This window comes from Vulpes lagopus, chromosome 12, assembly GCF_018345385.1.
Source record: "Vulpes lagopus strain Blue_001 chromosome 12, ASM1834538v1, whole genome shotgun sequence".
NCBI classification, from domain to species: domain Eukaryota; kingdom Metazoa; phylum Chordata; class Mammalia; order Carnivora; family Canidae; genus Vulpes; species Vulpes lagopus.
In genome coordinates this window covers 47,215,527-47,238,649 of record NC_054835.1, presented here as the reverse complement: position 1 = coordinate 47,238,649, position 23,123 = coordinate 47,215,527, and the positions used below count along the sequence as shown (strand labels likewise).

Genomic DNA, 23,123 nt, shown 5'->3' with positions numbered 1-23,123 from the left:
GCATGGTATTAAAAATGCAGACTCATTTCTCAAACTTTAGGTACTCATAGCTTAGCTGGAGGAAAAACCAACATAATAAATGAAAACATAATCACAATCATGGGCTTCCCTTCCTTCAGTGTAGAGATGCCACTGCTAAACCCTCAGAGTTGGAAAGAGCTTAAAAAGCAGCATTCAATCATGACCCCTTACAGTAGACCCCCTCCCCTTCGCTGTTGGGGGTACATTCCAAGACCTCCAGTGGATGCCTGAAACTGCAGACAATACCAAACCGCATATATACCTGTTTTTTCCTATATGTACATACCTATTATAAATTTTAATTTATAAATGAGGCTCAAATAAGAGGTTTTTTTTTTAAAGATTTTATTTATTCATGAGAACAGAGAGATAGAGAGAGGCAGAGACACAGGGAGAGGGAGAACCAGGCTCCATGCAGGAAGCCCGACTTGGGACTCGATCCCAGGTCTCCAGGATCACGCCCTGGGTGGAAGGCGGTGCTAAACCGCTGAGCCACCCGGGCTGCCCCAAATAAGAGATTAACAGCAACAATCAAGCAGAACAATCATAACAATATTCTGTAGTAAAAATTATATGCATGTGATCTCTCTCACTCTCTCAAAATATCTTACTGTACTGTATTCACCTTTCTTGTGATGATGTGAGATGATAAAATGCCTACGTGATGAGATCAAGTGTGGTGAATGATGTAAACTTAGTGACATACCATTGGGCTGCTAGTGACCTTTTGACTTAAGGTTCATCCGCTTCCCGACCACAGTTGACCACATGTAACTCAATCTGTGGAAAGCAACGTGTGGATAAGAGAATATTACTGTATTTTCAGGGACTGACTTGGCTTGTACCTGGTCACTTCAGCTTCTTGAACTAAGCTAAAAAGCCTGGAGTTAGTTTATCAAGGATTGGGAAACTACTTTTTTTTGTAAATAAAGTTTCATTGGAACATAACCACACTCGTTTGTATATTATCTAGGCTGCCTTCATACTACAACAGCAGAGTTGTGTATTTGCAACGGAGCTCATCTGGCCCATAAAACCTAAACTATTTACTCTCTGAAAAAAGTTTGCTAACCCCTTATTGGAGAGACTCAAATCAGAACACTGCCCACCAGATCTCAGAATTTGACCCACTGGATACATCTCACCAGTTGTCCCCCACCGAATGCCTTCTCCAGAATTCCTAGAGGTTTCAAGAGGAGAGAAGGCAAATGGCTGGGGTACTCTCCCCAGGAAGTTCAGGATCCTCTGATGGTTAGTGTCCTTTGATGGTAATTTGATGGTTGGTAATCTCAAGGGAAGTGTTTAGGACCATATCCTTGTCAACAGCCTGATAGAAGAGGTGCTTTGGTGGCCAACCACATTAAAACTTCAATGTCTAAAATAATGTTACATCATACTTAAACTTGAACCCTTGTAAAATAATTAGTACAGTTATTAAAACTTGGGAAATGCAAAAGAGCACCCCCAATAAAGAAAGGAAAAACCAAGTTTTTCTATAATTCAGAGTTTACTGCTGATAGTACTTCATGTTCATGTACTAGATCATAACAAATCTATTTTTTAGCCAATTCCCCCCAAATTGAATCACACAGTATGCTGTTTTTGACATGTCAAAGTATCCTTCCCTGTATGACTTTTAAATGGCTGCACTGTATTCCATACTTACATATACTTCTTTAAACAATTTTTGGACACATGGTATTGAAATGGGCTTGACCCTTTTGACGTTCTGATTTAGCTGAGGACTGTCAGGAAAAGCCTGATACAGAACAGACGTGCCTGAACTGCGTTAACTAGCACAATCGGAAAACATGGCATGGGGAATGTTTTCAAATGTCTTCTAGCCTTTATAAACACAGGTCCTTGCTTTCTCGTCTCTGTGGTTCTGTCCTCATGAGTAGGTAAAACCTGCTCCATTTGTCGAGGTGTGAGGGGATGTACCGGCCCACCATGGTCTTTAGAGGTTGATAGGACCAGCGTGACCTTCTAATTTATTCTCTCTGTGCAATTCAACTAGTCAAGAAAAATGTGCATGGTTGTCATTTTATTATCTCATAGCCCTTTGTGGCAGGTGCTAAGTTCCTTTCACTACTCCTGTAGGACCTTAAAATCCCAGGTTAGCCACCTGAAAGTCAGGACCCATGTTTGGGATTGGCATTCTCTGTGCTCTCTGAGACTTAGTCCAGCCCCACAAGAGAAGTGCTGAGCCCCTGGGCACTTGTATGCAGTGCTTGTCAACACAATTTGCTTCCTCTGGGAGAAATGCCAGCTACTGTCCCCTGTATTGCCTCCTTCTCCCCAGCTTGCTGACTCTGAGACTGCCCGTGGGGGCCTGCACCCTATCTCTCTGTCATGGCACCCAATTTGTCCAAGTTCCCATGCTAGCCCCTGCCTGGCTCCACTCCATGGATCCCCAGGTCTTGCTTCAGAGGCCACTGGGCCAGACGGACCAGCCCTGGCTTGATTAGACTTCTTTGCCAATTTGCCTTCCTCCAATTTCCATATTCAACAGCAGCTGTTGGATCACCCAGCTGCTTCAAGGTTGGGCCTGGGGAGACAGAAAAGGAAAACCTCATTGGTTTTCATTCACATGTCTTAATGCTTCAAAATCAGAACATGGCAAATATATATTTATTGTAATAATACTCACTTTAATTATTAAAAGATAGCTTTATCCAGGAGTTCAGCACCAGAGCCTTAAGCAGATGGCATGTGCCGGCATGCTCTTTTTCTGTCCAGGGAGTAGTGTAGAGTTGTCGGTGGGAGGCAGAGTTGCTAGAGAAAATAGTGCAGTAGTGGGTATTTCTCTGGTCTCTCTGCTTTGCCAAATTATTTAATAAACTCAGCTTATTTCTTTGCATTTTCTGGGTGTATCGTCTTATCATTCAGCTAGCATCCTTCATACTGTTATCTGCACCCTGTTTCTTCCCCTACCTGCCAAAAACTTAATGAAATTTGATGACGGACGATAAGAAGCAATAATTAAATTGAAAGACGCTAGTGATAATCATATTGATTAGTGATTGAATAGAGTACATGTTGTTATCCCATTATCAATTACCATACAAGTAATTTTTTTTACATGACCCAATATCTAGTAAAAAAAAAAAAAGTAGTGGGATGACTAGCTATAAATATCTTCTTGTTAAAATAAAACTCGTATATTTATGATTGTGAAAACCTGTGAGTTGTGATTACAGCAACCAGGACACAGTGGGAAGGTTGTCTTAAATCGAAGCCCATTTATTCTATGCACATAATAATGAGAATTATTTAGGTTTTAATTAATGCTGGGGAGGATGGCACCAGGCCAAAGTAGGGTTCTGTTGTTTGTCCAAGGCCATGACTCTAGATCTGGGAGAGAAGGTGCTTCGCACACGTGTGACAGCTGCTGCTGGGTTACTGTGGCTCAGTGGGGTTAAAGGGAGCGACTTGCCTTTATTTCCTCTTCCAAACAAAGTCAGTACCATTGAGAGCAGTGGCTCTCAACCTTGGCTGCACATTGGACTTAAACCTGAGAGATTTTCACAACTGCTCATAGCTGAGTTCCATCCTCTGAGATTCTGATTTAATTGGTCCTGGGTGCAGACTGGTCTAAATCAGCCAGCCAGAACATAAGAAGACTAGAACGTTTTGCTTCTAAGAATGCCAAATTCTCCAATTAGGAGTGTCTGCAATTTTAGAGAGTCCATCCTCCAATTAATGGAGGGGAGAGGCAACCCAGTGCCCATTCGAGAATTGAGACCAATGGTTCTCAATGGTGGCCACATAGTGAAGTCACCTAGGAGGCCTTTAGCCCTCACTGATGCCACTGTCTCATCCCCCAGGGGTTTTTTTTCCCCCAGGGTTCTGATTTCATTTGTCAGGGGTCGGGTCCAAGCATTGGGATTTGTAAAGCTCCTTGGGGTGAAATTAGGGGTGTCCAGGCTGAGAAGTCTAGATTTTATTTATTTTTTGAATATTTTATTCACTTATTCATGAGAGACATAGGCAGAGGGAGAAGCAGGCTCCCAATGCAGAACTCAATCCCAGGACCCCGGGATCACGGCCTGAGCCAAAGGCAGATGCTCAATCACTGAGCCACCCAGATGCCTGAGAAGTTTAGATTTTAAAGGAAATATAAACGCTTTTTTTTTAAAGATTTTATTTATTTATTCATAGACAGAGAGAGAGGCAGAGACACAGGCAGACGGAGAAGCAGGTATCATACAGAGAGCCTGACATGGGACTCGATCCAGGGTCTCCAGGATCACACCCTGGGCTGCAGGCAGCGCTAAACCGCTGCGCCACCGGGGCTGCCCATAAATGCTGTTTAAAAGCAACTGTGAACACTTAGGAAATCAGGGTCTCCCAATTCTTCACTTCTTCATACCCCTCAAAACAGAATAGTTTACAAAAAGCATGTTTATATAACCACCAGCACCACCTACACACACAATAAGAGGGCCTTAGGGCACCGTATTTATTCTTGTTTGGCCATTATTCCTCAGCAACAAAACTCCTCTTATTGGATGGAAAGAATGTCCAGCTTAGTTCTTGGAAGTATGATTTTGTGTCCTTCACAGAGCTCTCCTTGGAGGTTCCCTAAAAGTGGTATATGGATCTCTTTAGTTTCTAGTTCAGCTCTGTTGTAATCAAAGAACACAAAGTCATTCTTTGGGAAACAAAAAGATCAGTATTGAAGTCCCAGATACGTGACCTTAGGCAGTGATTTCTTTATCAAAAAAGTAGAGAAAATTATGCTTGCATCATAGCACGGAGGATTCAGACAGGTTAATTTACCTAGAAACACTTCATAAACTGTAACATGCTATGACAATATTAGGTGCTTCTGTTACGGTCATACCTTGGGATTAACTGTGTTGACGATTTCCTAACGAGACTCTGCTTTTGTCTGAATTGCCAATAAGCCATTTCTTGTTCAACAAATGTTGAGTACTAATGTGCCAGGCATTTTAAGAATCATTGAGGATCCAACAATAAGACAGACAAAGCGTCCACTACTCCTGGAGTGGGGGAAAGCTGATAATTAGCAAGTAAACAACTCCAGCTGTAGTAAATGCAAAGAAGGCATGAAGTAGGGTGGAGGGGGCGCTGGGCTTGAAGCCAAGTGGTCAAAAATTGCCTCTCAGAAGAGGTGACAGGTCCAGGGCAGATGTGAGCCTGGAAGGAGCCAACCATCTGTAGGGCTGTCTAGGAAAGGAGATTGTTAGGGACTGAATTGCATCCTCCTAGAATCCCATATGTTGAAGTACCTCAGAATGTCACTGTATTTGAAGCTAAGGCTCTGAGGAGGTAATTAAGTTAAATGAGGCCATTGAGGTGGGCCTTGGACACACAAACTAGGATGTAAGGAGCCAGTAAGCCCAGAGGAAAGATGAGGGCAGAAGACCGTGTGAAAACACAGTAAAAAGATGGCCACCTGCATGCCAAGGGGAGACGTCTCAGAACAAACTAAACTGCCAACACCTTGATTGTGGACTTTTAGCCTCCAGACTGTGAGAAAATAGGATTATGTTGTTTAAGCCATTCAATCTGTGGTATTTGGTTATGGCAGCCCTAGCAAGCTAATACAGGGACGATAAACATCAAGGTCCCGGCTCCTGACATGGCCTGGCACATTCCAGAAGACCAGTGGCCAGAGGATTAGATAGTAGGAAATGAGCTGTTTTTGTTTTTTTTTTTTTAAGTATCAGGGGCGCCTGGCTGGCTCAGTAGGAAGAGATTGTGACTCTTGATCTTGGGGTCATGAGTTCGAGCCTTATGTTGGGATTACTTAAATAAACTTAAAAAAATAAAGTATTGGAAGCGAGATTACGTAAGATCTATGAGCCCATGGCAAAGAGTTTGGATTTGAGTACAGTGGGAAGTTATGCAAGGATTTTAAACAAAGGCAAAATACGATATTTATGGGGTTTTAAAATAAACTTTTTGGTTTGGAATATCTTAAATTTACACTAAAGTTGCAAAGATAGTACCGGGAGTTCGCATATACCCTTTACCCAGCTTCCCCTAGCATTAACATCTTATAAAACCCTGTTACATTTCTCAAAACCCACGGACTTGGTTCAGATTTCACCAGATTTTCCCACCAATGTCCTTTTGCTGTTCTAGAATCCAGTTTAAAAGACCATGTTGCTTTACGTCATTTCTGTTTTTAAATGTTTGCTCTGGCCATTCTATGGAGAATAGGTGGTAAGAGAGCAAGACTGGAAGCTTGGAGTTCAGTTGGCAGTGACTGCAATAATCCAGACCAACGATAATAATGGTAGCTTGGGCTGGAGAGATGACAGTGGGTAAAGAGAGCAAGGATAGATGTATTTTGGAAACAGACTCACTTTCCATTGGACTTGATGCACAAGAGGGGGGCAAAATAAGTATAATCTCAGGATATCCAGCTTTATCTACCAACCCTGTTTGCATAGTGAGGAACAGTGAAGGGAATCAAGAGGTCCACTTGAGACACAATCAGTTTGAGGTGCCATTGAGACTTACCAGTGGAAGCAGCAGGTAAGGAGCTGGATGTATGAATCTGGAGTTCAGAAAGAGGTGTAGGGCATGATTCAGAGAAAGAAATGAGGCAGGTTATCTAGGGAGAGAAGTGACAGCAAAAAGAAAGTTCTGGTGCTCCAGGATGGAGAGCACCCTGATCCTGAGAAGGATCTTCCCTTCCCATGGCTTTCAAGTCCAGCTTCTGATTATTATCTTTTCTAAGACTCATTTCCCAGGCAGTTGGGTGGCTTAATCGGTGGAGCAAGCAACTCTTGATCTTGGGATTGTGAGTTTGATCCTTACATTGGGGAGGGGAAGTCTAGTTTCTTCTCCTGGGCGGGTGCCTTCTTTGGATGAATTGAGTAAACATTTCAATCCTTTGACTTTGCCTAACTTGCATTGCATGGGAAAGTTAGCCAGAAAAATTCTCCTCATGGCCACAAAGACCTTACATTGAAAGTTACCAACTGACAGAGAGGAAATTTTATCATAAGAACTCTGCTTATGGAGGAGTTCTTATTATAATAGTCATCATGAAGTTTGTTTCATTATTAGTATTACTTTTGCATCTTTAACATTAAGAGGGCAACGTGGATGGATTTATTTACAGATTTCAAAGTTTGTTAAAGTTAATTTGTAAAAGTAGGGTGGCTGTGAGAACTGTAGAATCCCTATTTACAGGTCTCTGAAGCTGATTATCTTTTCCTCAAATGGCTTCTCATTGAGGTTTGTAGAAAGAAAAAAGCATTTGCTTTATTTTTAGATGTGATCTCTGATGTCTTCAACTTTTATGGTTCTGTTTTTAACCTTATATTATTATAACCAGCCACCTACAAAATCTGCAATTTTCTCTAATAAATCAGTACATGCTAAAAAGAAGGTTGCACAAAACACCCCCATTTGCTATTTCGAAGGATTATTATCCACTTTGGTTCATGAAGTGGAAAGTCAACGTCCTTGCTCCCTCGGTGTCTAATAGTATCATTTTGAGGACAATGGGAAACAGATCATGTTTGATTCCTTAAGATGGTGCCTTTGCTATTTGTGGTACAATTTGTGATCTGAGAGCTGGATGTAAAAGACATGTGAGCAAAAGCAGCATCTATCCAACAGCTTTCTGATTCTCAAGTTATATAGTCAGAATGCAGGCTATATTAATAGATATAGCATAAAGCAGTATTTGCTTTTTATCTGGGCTTGATTCGTTGACGCTGTGGTAAATCCAGAAAGGCTTGGCTGTTAGTAGTAAGGATTAGGAAGACCATTAACCAAACTGGTGAGAAGCAGCATCATCAAAGGGACAAGGCTGAATCATGGTTGGGAAACCAGAAATCAGGGCTAGGAATGCAATGCCAACTATCAAGGTATAGGTGACCATTTTACAGCTATTACAGTAATAATTGGCTCAAGCAAGAGTCATCAATGGATGCTAAAACCATTGGATGAAACAGTATTGGGGAACAGGAATTCACACTGTCTCAAAGAATCACCCCAGAAATTATGTATTAATTGCAAACAGTAGAAAAATCTAGTGGATACCATCAAGGAGGCAAATTTTGCACCACCAGCAACAGGACACACTGATGTAATGTGCCTCCCATTGTGACACATGGAGAACACAACATCCTGGTGGATTATCCTTGCCAAAAGTTTTTAACCTGAATCGATCAGAAGAAAACAATCAGACAAATCCAATTGAAAGACGTTCTACAAAACAACTAGCCAAAACTTTTTAAAGGAACATGTCATGAACTTAGGGAACTGCCCTAGATTTAAGACTAAAGTATAATTCAACTACTAAATTTAAAGCCCACATCACTGATTAGATTCTGAATTAAGGGGGGTGGGCCAGTGCAGAGGACAAGACATTGGGACATTTGGGAAAATTTAAATCTGGACCTATATATTAGGTAATAATATGGTACGTATTAAGGTAATATTAAATTTCTTGCCTGTGATCTTTACATTACGTATCTTTGTTCCTGGAAGATATATGCTGACATATTTAAGAATGAAGTATCATGCAATGTATCTTACTCTCACATGGCATAGCCAAAAACAAAATTTTATTTATATATGTAGGTTTTTTTTCTTTAAAAAAGGCTTATAGGGCAGCCCCGGTGGCTTAGCAGTTTAGCGCTGCCTTCAGCCCAGAGTGTGACGTCAGGTTCCCAGCAAGGAGCCTGCTTCTCCCTCTGTCTGTGTCTCTGCCTCTCTCTCTCTCTCTCTCTCTGTGCCTCTCATGAATAAATAAATAAAATCGTGAGAAAAATTAATTAATTAATTTAAAAGGCTTATAAAAATTGAGAACTATGCACATGTTGCAATGAGATGTCAAATAACTTACTCAAGGTTACACAACAAATCTATTGTTTTTCTTTTTTTGTAGCCATGAAGCAGAAGGTTTTAGTCCTCTTTCCAGTGATATCCTTTTCTTTTGTAAGAATTTTTTTTAAATTTTTTATTATTTGAGAGAGAGAGTGAGAGCATAAGCAGGGGGAGGTGCTGGGGGACAAGCAGACCCCCTGCTAAGCAAGGAGCCCTAGGTGGGGCTCAATCCCAGGACTCTGGGAATTATGACTTGAGCCGAAGGCAGACAGTTAACTGGCTGAGTCACCCAGGCACCCCATTTTCCAGTGATATCCTGATTTTGTTAATGAAACAGGAAAGAATTTAGTGTAATCATAACTATTATAAGCATTAACATTGATTCTGTTCACTTAAAAGATGTTTATGAATTAAAGATCTTTTTGAATTGCAGAAACTCTAGGTTCCTTCTGAGTAATTTCACACTATGTATGGGATGTCTCCTGAAGTTTTGAAAAGGCAGATGGAGATGATGGAGACTAGCCTTCTAAGTGTGCCCTTCTGCTAAGGGTTAGAGCCCAGGCTGTGTGCCTCTCTGGATGTTTGTATACTACCATATTTGTGCCTCTCTCCCTACATTACTTGTCAGGCTACATAGTAATTGCTCATGTAATCATCTCTCTCACCAAATGCATTTACAGCTGTATGAGGTCAAATACCATGGTTAATACCAACACACCTTTAAGGAACAATTTAACTTTTATAGACTCAAAAAACACATAACAAAGGCCTGAATAAATGATAAATACTCCATGTTCCTGGATGGGAAAACTAAATACAATAAAGAATTAGCCATTTTTAAATTATTTTCCAAATTAAATGTAATTCCATTCAAAATCCCAACAGGATTGTCATAAATTGATTGTAAAACTAAAATGAGGAATAAAAGTCCAAAATAGCCAGAAGAAATTTCAAACAATGAACAAGGAGGGGAGAGGCACATGGGTGGCTCAGTCAGTTAAGCATCTGACTCTTGATTTCAGCTCAGGTCATAATCTCAGGGTCATGAGATTGAGCCCCACCTCTGCACACTGGGCATGGAGCCTTCTTAAGATTTTCTCTCTCCCTTTCTCTCTACCCTTACAATCCCCACCACACTAGCGCTTTCTCTTTCTAAAAAAAAAAAAAAAGAAAGAAAGAAAGAAAAAGAACAAGGAGAAGAGATTCATCCCACCAGATAACAAAACCGTATTACAAGAGTAGTGGTGTTGGCATAAAGACAGAAGTAGGGGGGCACTTGATGGGATGAGCACTGGGTGTTATTCTATATGTTGGCAAATTGAATACCAATAAAAAATAAATTAAAAAAAGACAGAGTAGATATAAGCTGATAATGGGAGTTTGATACATGGTAGATAAAGCATCTCAAATGAATAGGGAGAAAGGACATTGGATGATTTTCTCAGAAAATAACTTTTGAGTCAACTGACATTTCAAATAGAAAAATAAAGTATTAGATCCCTACCTCACTCCGTATTAAAAAATAAGCTCCAGAAGGAGTTTAGAAACCTAAGTGTGATAACCATTAAAGTCATTTAAGTATATTTTGCTTATGGATACATTTACATATTGTATAAAATATAAATTTTGTCAAAATAGGGACCAAGTTCATAAGAAATTTACAATAACTGCCAGCCTGGAGTAGAGGAGGAAGGGATTTTAACTTTAAATGCGACAATTTCTTTAGAAAAGAAAGAAAGGGGATCCCTGGGTGGCTCAGTGGTTTAGCGCCTGCCTTTGGCCCAGGGTGCGATCCTGGAGTCCTGGGATCAAGTCCCACATCAGGCTCCTGGCATGGAGCCTGCTTCTCCCTCCTCCTGTGTCTCTGCCTCTCTCTCTCTCTCTCTCTCTCTCTCTCTCTCTATGTCTATCATAAATAATAAATAAAAAAATATTTTAAAAAAATAAATAAAAATAAAAAAGAAAAAGAAGGGGCAGAATGAGAATCAAATGTGACAAAATGTTTACATGTGTTCATTTTGAGTGGTGGGTAGTAGCTGTTTGTCACATGATCCTCTGTATCTTTCTGGATGTTAAGTATCTTGAGTTTTGAAAAAAAAAATATTCATCCAACTCTTCTGTTCCACGAAACTCAAACCTATCCTGTTTTCTGTGATCCATTTTCAGTTCCTGTCACTTTGCAGTTGTTTCCCAAATGTTTGGCTTTCTCCCCCCACGTAAGAAACCTAATTATGGGAAAACAGTGCACTACACTTAAAAATAAGGCACACCATTCCTGTTTATTTACCTAGAATTTTGTGTTTATGTTTGTTGAGCCCAGTTGTTGGCACCTCAGTAAATGGATTACTTACAACAGATGGTGGCCAACCAGCTTTGGGTCTTGGAGCATCAAGGATGAGGACACTCTAGGAATCTACCCAAAGCTAGCAGCTGACCAGTCCCATGATGATGTACTAGATTCAGAGAACTCACCTTGAACCAACAGGGTGTAGAGCAGGGCTCAGACACTCAATGATAATGGGTCTTCGATGTTCTGAATCCTCAGCTGTTAAAAGTGGAACATGACACCCACTTCAGGAGGTTATTGGGGGGATTTGATGAGAGGATGCATGTCAGATACTTCATAAACAGTGGTTCTTATTTCCTATTTTACTTCAGCTACGTATGCTTCATGAAAACCACTTCAGAGTTAGACTCCCAGAGATCTGCAGGCAGAGAAGTTGAGTTCTTTCAGAGGAAAGGTGCTGTGTTCTCATATTTTCAATGTCTGCAGTCTCTTCTCCCTTTCCACTATCCAGAAGGGGGTTCCTGACACATAAGCTGAAAAGACACACGTCCCTGGGAGATTTTAAGTTCACTTTTCCAAGATGGAGGAGGGAGTGATCACAAACTGGAGCCCTCAACCCTCTGTCTCAGGGCCTTCTGGCTGGAAGTTGGGAATTCTGGTTTTCGGGACCAGTCCTAACCTTGGTTCTTCCTCACCCATAGGAATCTTGATGGGCCTATCTGGGCTCTCAGAGGTGACAGATGCCAGTCCCGTTGTTCCCAAATGGTCATTGGCAGGATGGAGGCAGAACGATGGAGGGATGCAGACTGTGGGCACTGAAGTCAGACCATTTGGGTTTGATTCCTGGGTCAGCAGCTTAGCTGGTTAAGGCATTTTACTTCACCTCAGTGTGACCCATAAACAAGTTTAACAATAGTTCCTACTTGGGGCAGCCTGGGTGGCTCAGCAGTTTGGTGCTGCCTTCAGCCCAAGTCGTGATCCTGGAGTCCTGGGATCGAGTCCCATGTCGGGCTCCCTGCATGGAGCCTGCTTCTCCCTCTGCCTATGTCTCTGCCCCCCTCTCTCTCTCTCCGTGTCTCTCATGAATAAATAAATAAAATCTTTAAAAAAATAATAGTTCCTACTCATTGGGTACAGGTGAAGGTTAAATGTGTTAGTCATAAAAAGTACTAAGAGTAGTGCTTGGTACACATAGTAGGTTTTCAACATGTTAGCTGTAACTGGCATTTCCATATCTCATCAAGTCTACGGTTGCCATTGATTTTTACTTTTTAACAACCCTAAAAAACAAAATGTGTATTGGAGTTGATGGCATTGTGCAATTATAAATGGTAGCTTTTGTGTGTGTATGTGTGTGTGTGTGTGTGTGCTGTAAGTGGTAATGTCTTCGAATCAGTGTGAATTCAGCGTGAGCCCTCCTCCTGTACAGGATGTCGAGATGTCTGAATAGTGAATTTAAGCACTGAATAATGTTTGCATGGGAAGTGTGAACATTGAACTGAATTCTGCCAAAGAGAAGTCATTGATTAATAAGCTATTCAGTTGTTCAGCCTGGAAGGTGGTGTGTTAACTTTTTCCAGGGCACTGCCTGGCTTCCTAGTGAAGCGAATGACTTGATAGAGCTCTGAAAAAGGAACAGGTGAATCTTCTCCACTCACGGGTTCAGAGCCATCATCTTTGTAAAATGGATTTCTCTCTAAAATCCCTGGATGTCATCTCGCTCATAAATAACTGCAAGGGGAAAGTCTCTGCGAGAATTTTAGTCTTTTTTTTTTTTAAATGGGGCAAGGGGATGATAGGGGGTGACCTTATGGAAAAGAAGTTAATGATTTCCAGTAGTCACAGCCTAAAAGCAATTTTTTCCCGTTGATTCACTGAGAGCGCTGCTTCCATGTACTCTACTTGTACACAGACTATGTGTTTTAACCAAGCAGCAGGTCAGCTGTTGCACACCAAATTCTGTACTTGATATTCTGAGACTAATAGCGATTCTAATACTAAGCTGTTAAATCATATTTAAATATATTTCCGCACTAATACCTATTGAAGTCCTGTTTATAGCCCATCAGACTTTACAGCCGTTTGGCACATAAACTTATTAAATATAAACTTCATGGAGCTGCATCTGAAAATCTTCCATCTTGTTCCCAGCCCTTTAAAGAGCCGGTCATAAACACTTTTGGAATATGCAGACCATTATGAAGAGTAATTTTAATTTTCTTTAGCTATGCCAGTTAGATTAATAAATAGACATTGAAAAGCATGAATGAAATACTGTCACGGAGTAGACACTCAGGGGTGAAACCAAATAATAGACCATTTGGTGCTGAAATGTTTTATTATCACTCATACCTAGGTTCAGAGGAAATCAGAAATCTGTCATGAGGTTAAGTTTGTTATTAACTCAAATTCACCTTGGTTGGCATGCCAAAACTACGGTGAAATATTGAAATGAAATATGAAACATATTAAGGAAGGTCCTCAGGAATGAAGGACACTGGAAAGATTGATTTTTTTCTAGTAACTTAATTTTGATTTATGTATGAGGACTTGTTTTCAACACCCAGCTAAATTTGCTTAGAACCATCTGGGTCTCTTGAAATAGATGATGTTAAACCAGATCCACCAGTTGCACACATGCTATGCCTTTGTTGAGGGTTTTTGTAACTGTTTGAAATAGAAAACAATTTTGCTTAAAAAAAAAAAAAAGTAGTCATGTGATACTTAGGAGTGGCTTAATCTGCTTTGGTTAAGAGTTCATGTAACTGCATATTGCTTCCTCTTCCTAAGATTTGCTCTTTGTATTTGAAAACTCTTACTGTTGTAGAAGAATCTCCTCTCATATAGTTAAGGATAAAAATTAATTATTGACTTGATCTGGGTACAGATTTTTGGAAGTTATGGGGGTTTTTGTTAGGTTGGTTCTCCAGCTGCCCTGAAGATTGAATCTTCTGGTGCCCACTTTGTAAAGTTGCACCATGGGGTGTTGAGGAACAGAACGTACACTGGGTCAAAATTATCGTTGGTACTTGTACAAACAGGGGAGTGCAATGTAGAGGACTTTTTAAACTCTATATATTTTATCTTGTTCCAAGCCAATGCCCCTCAGATAACAGGTGTTTGGTTACACTGACAAAGTCAAGAAGTGGTTCTGTTGAGTGAAACCTTCAGGGACTTGAACAGGTTTCTCTTGCTGCAAAGTTGGGGTAATGTACTTGAAGAGTCCTACCTTGTCTCAAGGGCAGTCAGCACCAGCCTCAAAAGATGGAGGAGCTACAGCTGTTTTCAACAGACCTAGATTTTCCTTAATAAGTAAAGTTGGGTTATTCCCAACTGTCAAGAATGTAGAGTCTTCTGGTTGAAAGACTGTTCCTTTTTCCCAGAGGTGTAATAAATTCGTATATTTGGAATATTCTTCCCCCTGGATTTTTCTTACCCCCCTTGGATCAGTTTTCTAAGTGATAAGGAACATTCTGAACCAAATAATTGTTAAAGCCACCTATATCACATTTCCTACAATTGATAGGTGGTTAGTAAATACCAATTGTCTTCCTTGATCCCTTTGTCTTAACTTCCCAGTGGGAATCTGGGGAGTCCTTTTTTTTTTTGCACTGAAAGGAGGTTAATTCATTGCAGGAGAAACTGTGTTGAGCATCTATTTAGTACCAGGAATTGTCAGTTTGGGGAGGCAGGTCCTGTCATTGCAGTGTAATGTGCTATAAGGAACACAGGAGGGAGGGGATCCCTGGGTGGCTCAGCGGTTTGGCGCCTGCCTTCGGTCCAGGGCGTGATCCTGGAGACCCGGGATTGAGTCCCACATCGGGCTCCCTGCATGGAGCCTGCTTCTTCCTCTGCCTGTGTCTCTGCCTCCCTCTCTGTGTCTCTCATGAATAAATAAATAAAATCTTAAAAAAAAAAAAAAAAAAGAACACAGGAGGGAGAATGGGACTAGAAAGAAAGGATTGAATGCAGGGAGAGGCTAGTTGAGAAAACAGATTTGTGGTAGATCAGATGGGAAAGAACACAGGCCAAATCTTAACGAAAGCAGCAACAGCAGAAATAAGACCAGAGGGAATTAGGAAGACGGAGAAGCATGGGTGCTGAGTTAAATTTGGGAATGGGATGGGAAGACTGGCTCAGAGGCCTGAGATAATTCAGGTTTTTGCCTTGGATAGGTGGTAGTGCCACAGGGAGGTGGCAGGATTTAACCCCAAGTGGTCTGGTTACCCTCTACTGCTTCCCTGAGGAGGACAGAGAGAAGCAGAAGTAAGTCCAGACCTCATCACATTGTCATGAAACTCCAGAGTATCAGAGATTTTTAAAAAGCCATTAAAAGCTGCTTCAGAAGGAAGACACATCACACAGAAAAGGATCGCCATAACCCTGATCATGGACTTCTGGTTAGCAACTATAGATGAGAAGTGAATGAAGGGCTATATTTAATAAGTGGACCCAGGGAAAGGCATGGAATACAAAACAGGAATGTGGGCTCATTGACTGATAAAATGTTGAAAACTCACCCTTGCCTGTGAAATAAATACTGAGTAGAAGGAGCCAGCAGGTGAGATTTTGGAAGTAGAAGAGTCTGCTCCCAGAAGGTAGAGGGAATGGTCTTCCTGAACCTCCCAGACAGGGAGGGAAAGATGGCCAGTGAGTCAGTGGCCTCATGACTCATGACCTCTTCTTTCTAGGAATGTGAAAAGAAAAGTCATCTACGGAAAAGGAAACACATAGAAAAAAAGGACTTAAAGAGGTTGATGAAAGTTCAAGATAACCTATATAGGAAATGATGAGGGAACCAACTCCAGAAGAGTAAGAGGATTTCTTGAAGCGTTTGGCAGCCTGGTGATTTGAGAAATTTTGAATGACTTAGCGCCACCAGCCTAAGTAATTGTGTCACTTTCCCGGCTGTGCTTTTCAGCCTGCGTCTAGGAGCAGGGGAAATGGTTGAGTTGATCCAAGATCTGCTTGCAGGGTGGGTTTAGCAGGGTGTGGAAAAATCCAGTGAGTAAGTCAAGGTCCTAACGAGTCTTGAGTGTGGTGGAAGGTCTTGGGGATTGGAGAGTTAGGCCAGGTCAAGGTGGAGGTGTCTGGGAGTGAGAATGAGGGGTGAAAGTTGAGGCTGAAGAAAGAGCAACCAGTGTTCTCAGATTTCAGAAGTGGAATAATTTCCAGGAGGTTTGAGACAATGTTGAGGGCTTAAAAGGAAGTGGGTAGGAAGGAGACTTAGAAGTGCAGGTCATCAGAGGATGAGCAGAAAGAGAATTAGGGGGCACCCCTGGTGGCTCAGTAGTTTAATGCCGCCCTCCGCCCAGGGCATGATCCTGGAGTCCCGGGATCGAGTCCCGCGTCAGGCTCCCTACATGGAGCCTGCTTCTCCCTCTGCCTGTGCCTCTGCCCCTTTCTCTCTTTTTCTTTCTCTCTCTGTGTATGTGTGTGTCTTTCATGATTAAATAAATAAAATTTTAAAAAAAAAAGAGAGAGAATTAGGCTCTGGAATTGGATGGATTGTCCACATGGACACCGACATCTCAAGTTCTGTAGGCATGAATTGGAGTAAAGCAGAACCATGGTTCCCTGGATCTGATTCAGTGAATTGAGGGACTCAAGTTTTCCAGATCCGTGATCTGTAAGTAACACCCTTTGACAGTGAGGCATTTGTGGCTAGGCAGCATGAGCCTGGCAGGAGGAGTGCCAGTCATTCTATAAGTGACCACTAACCTCTAGGAATTGACTCCCAAGGAGTCTTTATAATCATTTTCTAGAAATGGATTGATTAATGATTCCGCACATGCTGCGTCTTCACTACTGAGCTCTATGTTCCAAGGGAGTCCACTTCCTCTCCATGCAGGCAATCCAGTTCATTCCACACAGTGCCAAACCACAGGGGCTGTGGGGTTTGCTGCATTGCAGACCTCGAGCCACCTCTTAACCAGAGCCAGGGGGTTCATTTGTTCAATCTGAGCAGTAATCACAGAATTCAATAGTTCTCTCACACCTTTTCCCCAGGTTCCAAAGTCCAGAATCTGAGCCACTTGCTGACTTGGGTGATGAAGGCAGGGCCCCATCTAATGGCCCTTTTGTAAAGTACAGAGGAGCAAGCAGGCTCTCCTTTGTCCCTCTTGTCAGTGGAAGGGAGGCAGAGGGGAAGAGGGTAAACCAGCTGTCCCCTGCTAGGAAGTGACTTCTTCAAGAGTGGGGAAGTAGTAGTGGTAACAGTCGTATGGATGTTGGCAGGAATAGTTACTGAGCATGAGCCCAGCATCCTGCTAGCCTATCTATAGTCATGATCTTACTAAATGCTAACCACTATTATTATCCCCATTCTACAGCTAAGAACTGAGTCTTAATGAAAGCGAGTGGTCTGCCCATGATCAGAGCTAGCATCAGCCCTGAGACTTGATTCTAGGTCAGTCTGGCCTTGGAGCATAAGCTCTCGTATAACTAATATGCTATATTTGGCTCTAAAAATTGAATTATATGACTGTATGTGGAATCTGCTACCTGAGTGTTTAAAGCCTGGCTGAGGGTTTAAATTTTATAGTGAGGCAAGGGAAACAGTCCCTCCCATGTTACAGGAGCAATGTCAAAAAAAAAAAAAGAAGAAGAAGCATTTTTCCTCCTTCCAAGTTTTATAGGGCAGCAAATATTCCTGAAAGGAATTGTGGTTGTAATGATATCCTTTATGATCTTGTTTTTTCAAAAACTCTTTATTAGTAGGAATTTTCTCAGGGGTTTAGTGCCTTATAAAGCATGTTGATCAACTTTAGAATAGTCAGGAAAATGGCATTCCAAACGTGTCTTCAGTTTTTATACATCCTCAAGTACGGGCGAAGGACAGCTGGGTCATCTTGAGTCTGCTTCAAGTCAGATACCTGGAGACTAGATGGGTGGTAAGTTGGTGGCACGTGCCAAGGGGGATAAAGATGATCAGATCCTGAGAAAAGAAGGATCTAGGTGGAAAACACCATGAGACTGGCCCCCAGAGATCCAAAGGCAAAGGAAATAAGTTAAAAATAAAACAGGGCTAATGATAAACTAAGGGCTCCTTGACAGGAGCAAAGTTGAAATGACAACTCTATTCCTAGAGCCCAACGTCCAAACAATTTATTTTTCCTACCTTTTGGTCCCAGTGTGCCTTTCTCAGCTGAGATCAAGTGCCAGAGGACGTCTCAAAATATCCACAGCCAAAACTACTCAGCATATCTTCCCATGTGGAAGGAAGGACAGCTCTGCAAAAGTCTTTGTCCTGAACTGTTTATGGATTTTCCACAGTCTGTGCAAGACTTTGGACACATGCCACCTGCCAACTGGCAGCTGCCACCCAGCCTGGGGATGACCTTGCCCCTGATGCAGGAGAGTCCTCATCAGATTTACTGTGACTTCCCCCTGTTTTATATACTCACCCTGACCTTTTCTTAATGGAGATTCTAGTTAAGAGAAATTGTGTTAATGGCTCATGTATTTCTGTCATCCTTCTAAATGATGTGAGTGCTATGGATGGGGCGCCTGGCTGGTTCAGTCAATAGAGCATGCAGCTCTTGATAGCAGGGGCGTGAGTTTGAGCCCCACATTGGGTGTAGAGATTACCTAAATGATGTGAGTGGTATCTAAAGGCACTACAGTATGTCCTTGAATTTGTTGTGGGCTGGGTCTGTGAGTCAGAATGGACAATAAAATAATAAGGAATGGGGGCACGTGGGTGACTCAGTAGTTGAGCGTCTACCTTTGGCTCAGGTTGTGATCCTGGGTCCTGGGATCAAGTCCCACATTGGGCTCCCTGCAAGGAGCTGCCTTCTCCCTCTGCCTAGGTCTCTGTGCCTCTCTCTGTGTCTTTCTTGAATAAATAAATAAAATCTTAAAAAAGAGAGCATATATTATCTCAGTTAACATTCAGCAAGCTTAAGGTGTGGCTACTCTTAGGCTCAGTTTGTAGATGAGGGCACTCCTCTTGAAAGATATTTAAATAAATTGCCCAAGGCCGCATAATTAACAACAGACAAAACTGAGGTCCCCAGGGTTTTAATTCTGTGTCCTTTGATCTTTCCACATTCCACTTCAGCTGCCAAGGAACAGGTCCTGTGGCCAGAGAATACCTCAGTGGGAAGCATCAGAGGTAGAAGATTCTCTGCCCTAAACTGGCTCTCTGTGAATTAATGGAACAATGAATGGGCCATGGGTGATAAATGAAAGAATTATTCAGTAGTTGGGTTGAAAAAGTCTTCAGTATGTAAACAAGTCTTACATAAGTTATGAAAAATGAGATCGAAAAAAATGAGACAGGAGAGTAAAGAGACAAAAATATTTTCTTTATCAAGCCTTGAGGGAAAAACACTCTTTTCAAATACCTAATGTGGCATTTCTCTTAAAAAAAAAAAAAAAAAAGTTAAGACCAGAGCCCCATTTTTACCCCAAACCCAAATGCAGATGTCTTCCAAGAGCTGCTTAGAGAATGAAGCATCTCACAGAAAATCAGCTTTTCCAGAAAGCCCTCCAGAAGCATCCTTACAGCCCAAGCAGCCTCTACATGCAGGCCGAGGCCCTGTGGCCCACACATGGGTGACCAGGCATGGAATAAGTGCCCTTTGCCTGGAAGACTGTGTGTCCATCTCAGAAGCAGATTTAAAGCTGAGCTTCATAATGGAAACGCTGACACAACCTGCTATCAGCAGCCACGATATTAAAACAGGCAGAGAGCCAACAGCAATGGCTTGGCGCCAGGGAGGAGAGATTAACATCACAACTAAGAGATTTTAGGCTCTGGGCCAGGAGAGTTGGGTCCCCCCCCCCTTTCATTAAAAAATAATAAAAAGGAAGAAAAAAAGAAAGGTAGGTACGAGAGAATTCTTGTTGAGCTACTCTCCTTCAGATTGTTCTCTTCAAATATCCAGATAAGCAAAGAAACAAACCACTGTCTACCTAACAACTTAAAATGGTCTCTGAGGTGGCCCTTACTGCTGGTCACACTCTGTTGTCCTTGGTTGGCCCAGGTGCAGAGGGAAAAAAATGATCAGCAAGGCCCATCTTTCCACTTGGAGTTGAAGGAAATATACCACTGGAGCAAAAATTCAGGTTGCTACCTTCTTTGCCCAGTGGGGAGGTCTGAGGACAGTGGTGGTAGCCTATTGCACCTGCTGCCTGGAATGGTGGCACATCGTTACAGGGCCCAGGGAGACCTCTTGCAAAGACGGCCCTTTACTGAACAGCTGTTCCCATTAGGGTGCAGCCTTCTGAGATTTCGGGAGAGGTAGACAGCCCCAGGATGCAGCAGTGCCTAGGCACGCATTTTGCAAGAGAACATTACCTCTATCTCTGGACACTCGGCCCTAAGTGCCCAGAGCCTGAGCAGCCCGGATGGGCAGGAGGTCCTCCGTCACAAATAACCCTCAAGACTCAATGATGTGCCCAGTTTTCTCCTGTTCAGAAGTTGCCTCTGGTATCTTAGCTGCTTTCTCCAAACCAGAAGACAATTTCTTGTGACCTTCTTTTCAACTTTTTATTTAAAAGTTTTTTTCAAACCTGCAGGGCTGTTGCAAGAATGGAGTGATTCTGGATTCACCACTTGTTAACATTTTTCCACATCTGCTTTGTCTCTCTCTCTCTCTCCATAAATATTATTAACACTTTTTTTTTCCAGAACCCTATGAGAGTAAGTTGCAGATATCATGACCCCTTCACCCTTAAATACATAAGTGTGCGAGTCTTAAGAACAGGGACTTTCCCTGGGGCGCCTGGCTGGCTCAATGGAGCACATGACTTGATCTCAGGGTTGTGAGTTCAAGCCCCACGTTTGGTATAGAGATAATTGAGAAATAAAATCTTTTTTTTTAAGATTTTATTTATTAAAAAAAAATTTTATTTATTTATTTGATAGAGCACAAGCAGGAGGAGTGGCAGGGAGAGGGAGAAGAAGCAGACTCCCCACTGAGCAGAGAGCCCCATATGGGGCTTGATCTCAGGACCCTGGGATCATGACCTGAACCGAAGGCACACGCTTAACTCACTGAGCCACCCAGGTGCCCTAGAAATAAAATCTTGAAAAAAAAAAAAAAAAAAAAAGACAAGGACTTTCTCTTACGTAATCATAATGCAATGATTAAATTCTGGAAATTTAACATTTATGCAATGCTATTTTCTGAGTCATATTTACATTTTGCCAATTGTCTCAATAATGACTTTTATGGTGAACAACCCTCATGGTTCGTGTTTCGATAAAGGCACATAAATTGCATAGAGTTGCCACTTTCTTTGGTCTCCTATCATCTAGAGGACTTTTCTCAGCTTTCTTTGTCTTTCATGACACTGATTTTTTTTTTTTTAAAGAAGCATAGGCCATGTTTTGTTGGATGTCCCTCATCTTGGGTTTTCAAAGTTGTGTTCTCATGTTTGAGTTTAGACTGTGCATCTCTGGCAGGAATTCTATAGTAGCAAATATTGGGTCTTTGTGGACTCCCAAAATCTCTTTCCCCAACATGTATGGCTGCCCTGACTTTGCCCTCCTTCCATTTTCCAAGCTGGGTTCATCACAGAGCTGGTATTGTGGCTGCGATGTGAGGGGTCAGTGTACGCCAAGGCACAGGCTGACGTGCTCTTCCAGCACCGGAGAAGGAATGATGGCCTCCTGCTCTGGAAGGTCACCCTGAGAGAGAGAGAGAAAGAGAGAGAGAGAGCAGAAAGAATCCGAAAGCAGGAGCAACAGTGGACTCCTGCTAACCTGGCCTCTAACTTGGGCAGACTGCTGATGAATCCCTAACAGGATCATTCAGAGCAGAAGTAGGTCTGACCAGATTAGGAAAAAGAGGCCAAATTAAATTGCTGAGCTTAGAAACTCCATTTGGATGGTTTTACCTCCTAACTGTTACATCCATCTTGTTTTTCTCCATTCCAGCTACTGTCACTCTAGTTGAAGTCCTTATCTCTTTTCTAGGACAATCTCTCTTACTAAACCCACTTCCCATAGAGCTGCCTGAGGGGATCCATGAAGACCCCAAATCAGAACATTTCGCAGTGGCTTCCATTGCCAGGATGGAATTCCATCTGACCACTACTTTCATCTGCAGTTTCTCTACTCTGTCCTGCCTGCCTTGACTTAAAGCCCCCAAGTCTCAGATGTTTATGGAAACTTCAGCATCATCACCTGGGAGCTTATTAGAATCTCAAGTCCTACCACAGGCGCACTAAACCAGAACCTACATTTTTAGCAAGATTCCCTAGATTTGTGTGCACATGAAAGAGCAGGAAGTGTTATTTAGAATGTGCTGGAAGGGTCTGTTCCGTGCGAGATCTTAAGTTGCCCCTCAGGCTCTTGCTGTCCTTGGTACTGAGGCATGACTCTCTTAAATATTCTTTGATCCAAGGGATTCAGCCTCTAAAATTAAATGGTGCAGTTATTTTTTCCAAATTTGCAAAAAAAGAAGGAAATTTCACGGATGGGCTTCTTTTTTTTTTTTTCTCAGTCTTTCCTTTTCCTCTCACCATTTTTCTCCTAAACTTTGTCATCCGCTACGACTTGTTGGCTAACAAGATGTCCTCTGCTGGCAAACAACAAACTGGATGAACAGCTAACAAATGCTAATGTTAACAGCCAAAGCTGATGGTATTTAGTCGAATGGTTCAGCTCAGTAGCAGCAAAACATTAGGTTTGATTATGTATGAGACGTTAAAAGACAGAGGGGTGCACAGGTGAGTGAGAAACATCAGTTGTGTAGCCTAGTTCCCCCTACCTTGGGGCCACATGGGCTCCTGCTACTGGGGCACATTATGGGGCCTAGGCAATGACCATCTATTTTACTGGAGCCATTGAGATCCTGCTAGTCCAGATTTGCAGAGTTCAGTGAATTGAAAAACTTTTGCTGTCACCTGTCAAGTTGATTTCATCTCCCACAGCCAGACAGCTCCCCAAACTAAGACAGCTGGGACGTTTACTCTGGATTCTCCAATTTAATAGATAAATAGCTTTTAAAACAAAAATCACAATGTGCCTGTTGCCACTTGT

General features: G+C 42.0%; 1 protein-coding gene and 1 long non-coding RNA gene across 3 annotated transcripts in view; one reads left to right on the top strand and one right to left on the bottom strand.

The window, feature by feature from the left end:
* PITPNC1 (phosphatidylinositol transfer protein cytoplasmic 1) overlaps positions 1-23,123 on the top strand; it is a 254,520-nt gene that overhangs the window by 169,867 nt on the left and 61,530 nt on the right. The gene's annotated exons all lie outside the window — the stretch shown is intronic.
* LOC121473632 lies at positions 1,215-13,751 on the bottom strand. Its single transcript, XR_005983181.1, has 3 exons — positions 11,314-13,751; positions 2,672-2,796; positions 1,215-2,569 (listed from the first exon to the last, which is right to left on the bottom strand). It is a non-coding gene; the product is annotated as an uncharacterized LOC121473632 (long non-coding RNA).